This window comes from Benincasa hispida, chromosome 7 (assembly GCF_009727055.1).
Source record: "Benincasa hispida cultivar B227 chromosome 7, ASM972705v1, whole genome shotgun sequence".
Lineage (NCBI taxonomy): Eukaryota > Viridiplantae > Streptophyta > Magnoliopsida > Cucurbitales > Cucurbitaceae > Benincasa > Benincasa hispida.
Window position 1 is genome coordinate 35,647,874 of NC_052355.1, and position 7,243 is coordinate 35,655,116.

Here is a 7,243-nt window from a genome sequence, read left to right on the forward strand (position 1 = left end):
GTCGTTTGAAAAAAAGCTAACAGACCACTAACTTCTAGAAATATTTCATGAGGTGATTGTCCTAAAATTAAGTTGACTCTAGTGTATACGAAAAAATAGAAGCATGTGTTTCATCATTGAAATCATAATTGGCAAAGAGAGATCATGCGATGACTTACTAAATTAATCGATGTTAAATGATTGCGCTGACTAAAGAGGATGCAATGATAAAATTTTTAGAGTTAAAATGCGATTCGATAGTGCAAAATTTGGAAATAACGAAGTCAAGGAAAGGTACAACCCCCAAATTTGCCCTGTCGCCCGCATTATTTATGGACACATCCTGCTTTGCGACGAACTGCTTTCTTTGATTGCGATGACGAAATAAAGTAATTGCATCTTCTGGTGTAGCGCCTCCGCAATCGTTCACCTCGATTGTTGCAAAAAAAATAATAATAAACAAAGTTGACAAAAAGCCATTTTTTTTAATATAAAGATAAATAAATTGAAAAAAAGCCATTTTTTTTATATAAAGATAAAATAAACGTTAATCGAAATAACATAAGAGTAGTGTGAGTTCATGAATCATTGGTAAGAAAATGATATTTCCAAACAATTGCGCCCCTGATGATTTTCTGTTGCATGCCAACGCAGGGGCCACTCGATTTTTCTTCATTTCGGATTTCTCAGGTTACAGAGGTCTTTTCCCGATGAAAATCACCCCTGCAATATGTCTTGACTCTTTGCCCGTTAACCTTGAATGTCCGGGTCCCTTCCTCATTAATCAGTTCAACCACACCATGAGGGAATATTTCTTTTGATTATAAAGGGTTCGGACCATCGTGACTTTAATTTTCCGAGAAAGAGTCGTAGCCGCGAATTAAAAGTAATACCTTTTGTCCGACATGGAGATTCTTCCCGCATAGCTGTTTGTCATGCCAGCGTTTTGCTCGTTCTTTGTAAATTTTGGCATTCTCATAAGCTTGCGCTCTCCATTCATCCAGTTCCACCAATTGAAGTTTTTCTTGCTTCCTCTACTACCTTTAAGTCGAAGTTAAGCTTTTTCCCGCCCACAGCACTTTGTGCTCCAGCTCAAGTGGTAAATTACATGCTTTACCAAACACCAATGCATATGGAGACATGCCTATAGGTGTCTTATAGGCGATTCTGTATGCCCACAGCGCATCGTCCAGCTTTGTTGCCTAATCTTTTCCCGAAGGCTTTACCACCTTCTCCAATATCAGCTTAATTTCCCGGTTGGACACTTCAGCCTGACTATTCGTCTGTGGATGGTATGCGGTGGCCACTTTATGGAGGATATTATATTTGAGCAGAAAGTTGCTGACTATGTGATTGACAAAGTGGGAGCCTTCATCATTTATTATGGCACGTGGAGTGCCAAAACGAGTGAAAATATTTTTTTTTCAAGAATCTAGAGACTACTGCCGCATCGCTTGCAGCGCATGCTACTGCTTCTACCCACTTGAAAACGTAGTCGATGGCTAACAAAATATATTTGTGACCATTCGATGGTGGAAATGGTCCCATGAAGTCAATGCCCCAGACGTCGAACAATTCCAGTTCTAAAATGATGTTCATAGCCATCGCATGTTTCCATAAAATACTACCCATGCACTGGCACCGGTTACACTTCATCGCGTAGTCTCTTGCATCCTTGAATAGTGTTGGCCAATAGTACCCACTTTGTAATACTTTTGGTGTTGTGCGTTGGCCTCCAAAGTTCCCTCCATATGGTGAGTCGTGATATTGTGATAATATGCGTTGGTGAGCAGCATCTGGTATACATAGGCGCAGAATCTGGTTTGACCCCCTTTTCTAAAGATTTGGCTCATCCCAATAATATGATCTGCATTCATGTTTGAGCCGCCACTTTTGGTGGTTGATATAATCTTTGGGAAATTGCTTGCAAACTAGAAAAATTACCACGTCTGCTTGCCATGGTAATTATTCAATCTTAAATAGCTGTTCGTCTGTAAACGTTGCGCTCACCTCTGACTGATTGTGGTCAACTTTTGGATTTTCTAATCTGGATAAATGATCCCCAACTTAGTTCTCCGTCCCTTTGCAATCAATGATTTCCATATCGAATTCCTGGAGGAGGAGAACCCATCTAATCAACCTCGGCTTCGCATCTTTCTTTGTCATCAAATATTTTATCGCCGAGTGGTCAGTGTGAAAGAGTACTTTCGTTCCCAGCAAATATGCTCTGAATTTCTCCAATGCAAATATCACCGCAAGCAATTCTTTTTTTGTGGTGGTGTGGTTTGTTTGAGTAGGATTCAGAGTTTTACTCGCATATGCGATGGGATGTAGTATTGTTTTTCTCTTCTGCGACAGCATTGCTCCCATCGCATAACCGCTTGCGTCGCACATTTATTCAAAGGGCTAAGTCCAGTCTGTTGTGATTAACACAGGCATGGTCGTTAATGCATTCTTCAAAATCATGAATGCATTGAGGCATTGGTCATCGAAGTCAAACTTTATATCTACCTTTAACAACGCACTCAGTGGTCGTGCAATCTTTGAGAAGTCTTTGATAAAACGTCTGTAAAATCTAGCATGTCCCAATAAGCTTTTGACAGCCTTTACACTTGCTGGAGGTGGGATATTTTCAATCGCCTCAATTTTTGCCTTGTCCACCTCCAACCCATCCTCGGAGACCTTGGCCCAAGCACAATGCCTTCCTTCACTATGAAGTGGCATTTCTCTCAATTAAGCACGAGGTTCGTCTCTTCACATCTTTTCAATATCTTCTCCAAGTTGTTAAGACAGTCTTCGTATGTTTGCCCATATACAGAGAAGTCGTCCATGAATATTTCTACAGAGTCTTCGAGATATTCAGAAAAGATGGCCATCATACACCTTTGAAAAGTGCTCGGCGCATTGCAGAGGCCAAACGGCATGTGTCGAAACGCAAATATTCCATATGGGCAGGTGAATGTGGTTTTTTCTTGATCTTCAGGAGTGATCATGATCTGGTTATAACCGGCATACATATCCAAGAAGCAGTAGAAGTCATTTCCAGCTAGGCGATCCAACATTTGGTCGATGAAAGGCAAAGGGAAATTATCCTTCTTTGTTGTCGCATTTAATTTGCGGTAGTCCATGCAAATACACCATCCGGTGATGGTCCTTTGTAGAATCAATTCGTTATTTTCATTAGGGACTACCATCATCCCTCCTTTCTTCAGAACACATTGCAAGGGGCTAACCCACGTGCTGTCGACTATTAGATAGATGATGCCCGTGTCTAACCATTTGATTATCTCCTTCTTTACGACCTTCTTCATCGCAGGGTTGAGTCTACGCTGATGTTCGATCGATTCTTTGTGATCCTCTTCGAGATGAATTCTATGCATATAGTATGCAGGGCTAATTCCTCTAATATCTGCGAGCGTCCAACCAATTGCTTTTACATATTTTCTCAAAATGCTCAGCAGCACATTTTCTTGGTCTTCATTAAGTGCAGAGGAAATGATTACAGATAGCTTTTCCTTCTGCCCTAGAAACACATACTTTAGGTGGTTAAGAAGGGTCTTCAGCTCTATTGTTGGTGGTTGTTCTAAGGATGGTTTTGATGTTTTTCTTTCTTCATTCACTGTCAGGTTATCTTCTTGGGATGCGATCATCTCATCTTCTTGGGATGCGATCATCTCATCTTCTTTGGTTGTTTTTTCTATGATCGCATTGCATGCTACAATGGATGCGATCGCATCCTCATCTTCATTTTCATCTTCAGGCTTCTCTTCATCATTCAAACTTTGTTCATCATCGGATTCATTAAGGTCTTCTTCATCAGGATATTTCATGGCTTGGATAATGTCAAACCTGAGCTTATGTCTATTCACACTCAGCGTGATCTCTCCTTTTTATACATCAATTTGGGCACGACCGGTGGATAAAAATGGTCGCCCCAGAATGATGGGCACATCCTTATCGACTTCATAGTCCAAGATGATGAAGTCTACTGGTAATATAAATTTGTCGATTGTAACCAGAACATTCTTCACCTTCCCCTCTAGATGCAGAAGAGATCTATCCACTAATTGGAGAGTCACCGTCGTTGGCACAAGTTGCCCCACATTCAGCTGCTTGAAAATTGACAGGGGCATCAAGTTAATGTTGGCCCCAAGATCGCATAGCGCTTGACTGATGTATAATCCTCTAATAGAGCAAGGTATAGTGAAACTCCCAGGGTCGCGCATTTTCGGTGGGATTATAGATTTTCAACTCTGTATCAAAGCCACCATTGCAAACTTACCAGTGCCTCTCTTCATTGTCACCATATCCTTTACAAACTTTGCATATGTGGGTATCTCCTCAATTGCTTCAGTGAACGGAATATTAATATGTAATTGTTTTAACATATTCATGAAGAGTTGATACTGTACCTCATCATTTTTCTTCTTTTTTAGTCTCTGTGGGAATGGCGGCAGCTGTATTCTTACGGTCCTCTATTCTTTTGGCTTTGAGGTGGACGTAATCTCTGATTCCATTTCCTCTTTTTCTTCTATTTCTTCTCGATTCAACGCAATCTTTGATTCCAGTGCAATTGGAGCAGTCCGGCTAGGCTTCTTCTTCTCCTCTACCACAGTCTTTCCTCTCCGCAACATCACGACTTGACATTGCTCTTTACCCGTACTCCCTGGGTTGCGTGGGAGTTCCGTTGAACTCAGCAGGGCCCCTTGCGGTCTATTCTTGAGTTCGCTCGCAATCTGACCTATCTAAATTTCTAGGTTATAGATAGACGTCGCTTGGTGTTGAAGCACAGTTTCGTTCTTTTCAATGTATTGCTTCAACAAACTTTCCAAAGTGGAATTGCGGCGCCTGCGAACAGCTGTCTGGATCACTTGTTTTACTGTTGGTTCGCGGGAAAAATCCGAGTGGCCCTTCTTTTTGTGCCACTGAATGAAAATTTTGCTGTTGATTTTTCCACGCGAAGTTGGGGTGGTTTCTCTACCCAGGGTTGTACATGTTAAAAAATGGATTATTCTTCAACAAAAATAGATTGACTGTGGGTTTGTGGGCATTCCTCCATTTGATGTCCTTCACCGCAAGTAGCACAACTTGCAGTCGTCTGGTTGATTGCGTTTACTTGCCCACTATGCGTTGCGGGCTATGATTGCGATTTCTATATCAAGTTCATCATCGCAGTCATTTGACTCTGAAGGGATGCGATGGCACCATTGTTCGCGTCACTGTCCTTGATTCTCAATCTTTGATCGCTTTCTCTCCAGTCTTCATGATTTTTAGAAATGCGTCAAGGATATTCTTGGTCTCATCATAAGTTTTATCCAGCAGACCTTCAGCTACTGCCGCATGACAGCTGTCTGCGAAGCAGGGTTTAATCTGTTGATAAAAAAATCTCCATCTGTAAGCAGCCTTGGTAAGCCATTATGTAGGCAATCTTTTACCAGCTCTTAAACCTCGCCCATGCGTCGCTGAGCGATTCGTCAATATCCTGTTCAAAGTTGGTTATCAACTTCCTTCTTTTGAATTCTCCATCGGAGGGAAGTACTTCTTCAATAACTTTCTCTACTACTTGCTCCCATGAGGTAATCTCCCCTGGCTCGAGAGAATAAGCCCATTTTCGTGCCTAGTCACATAACGAAAATGGAGACAAAGTTAGTCGAACCTCTTTAGTGGAGATGTTAGGGAACACAAAAAGTGTTGTAGATCTCGATGAAACTCCGGAGTTGGGCATGCGGATCTTCGCCCCACCTACCACCAAACTGTCCGGCAGTTTGGATTATCTGCAGCATCACCGATTTCATTTCGAATCTCGATCTTTCAAGAGTAAGCCTCATGATTCTTGGGGAGAAATCGTAGAAGTTCGGTGACGCATAGTCCTAAATGGGCCTATTGCGGTCGTTCGCCAATAGGATGGAACTCAGGGACGCATAGTCCTAAACGCATAATCTTGTTGAGAAAAAATCACCAGTTTTCTCAACAAGATTCAAGTATAAATCCTACTGAGTTGCCTGGTAAGCCCAGGGTCGAACTCAGGGACTAAGGAAAACAATATGCGGTGGTAATTTTTAGATCACTTTGCGGTAACAAATAAATAAAAAAGTTGGTTGGTTTTTTGTTTACAGTATAAAAAGTATGCGGTGGATTTGAGAAAAGAGTAATTATGCGACAGATACACTGAGTATGCGGAGGAACGGGTTGAGAAGGTCTTTAGTTAGCGGTTCCCGAGAATGCGTTAAAGCTATGCGATCATCTACACTCATGCAACCGCAACTCATTTTCTAATGCAAATGCGACGACTTCTAATTTTAGGACGCATGCGATGAATGCAATAATGACTATAGAGCTTATTCCTAAGTCTTTACTTCTTGCCTATGTGATGATGCAAGATGCACACAAGGACAAGGTGACCGCATACAATCATAACCTATCTCTAAGATGCATGCGATGCGTTAATAGCAAAAAGAACTTATTCCTAAGCTTCTATCTCTTGATTATGCGTTTTTAATCTGACTCTCTTGAGCCTAGATTCTAATCTGACTCTCTCGAGCCTAGATTCTAATCTGACTTTTCCAAGCCTAGATTCTATCCTTAGACTACCCTCCTGAGTATATCTAATGGACGAATGACGCATACATAATACAAGATAATCGCATAGAATGAAGATCCCAAGTTATGCTAGCTAAGTGCTTCCCAACCCATTTGACAAATTTAGCTACTCATGTGTAATGTACAGAGAGTGAACAGATATAAAGATGCAATTTCCATTTCTATAAATAAATTCAAAGTACAAAATGACAATGGAAAATATGGGTAGAGAGCCTGATAGCAATTCCTTGCTTCCAAAGACTTTTACACTATTATCTCTGTTCTGCTCAAAAGATATTCTTGCTTCCGTAAGAGTTGGCCCTCTCTAATTTTGACACTCCCGGCACTCTTCCGAGTTCATCGGGACGATCTCTCTGTGTAATCTCCCTTTACTCGCTTCCGCCTTCTAAGTAAAAGAAACCTATGAACAAGGCTACTTCTATCTATAGGGAAAAATTCTCTAAACTGAACGAACTCCTTCACTAAAGGTGGCCTTCGGTATTTATAGACTTCAGGGTGAGAAGCTTCTTCTCTCTTATGATTGCACTGATGGGATGACATTAATTCTCTGTCTAATGCGCCGAATATTTGTCACCAAAAAGTTGATTGTACTTGCTACAGTGGTCATTAACGACTTGTCAACTTAAATCGGAATCGACCGTCATCAACTTTCTGTCCCATCATG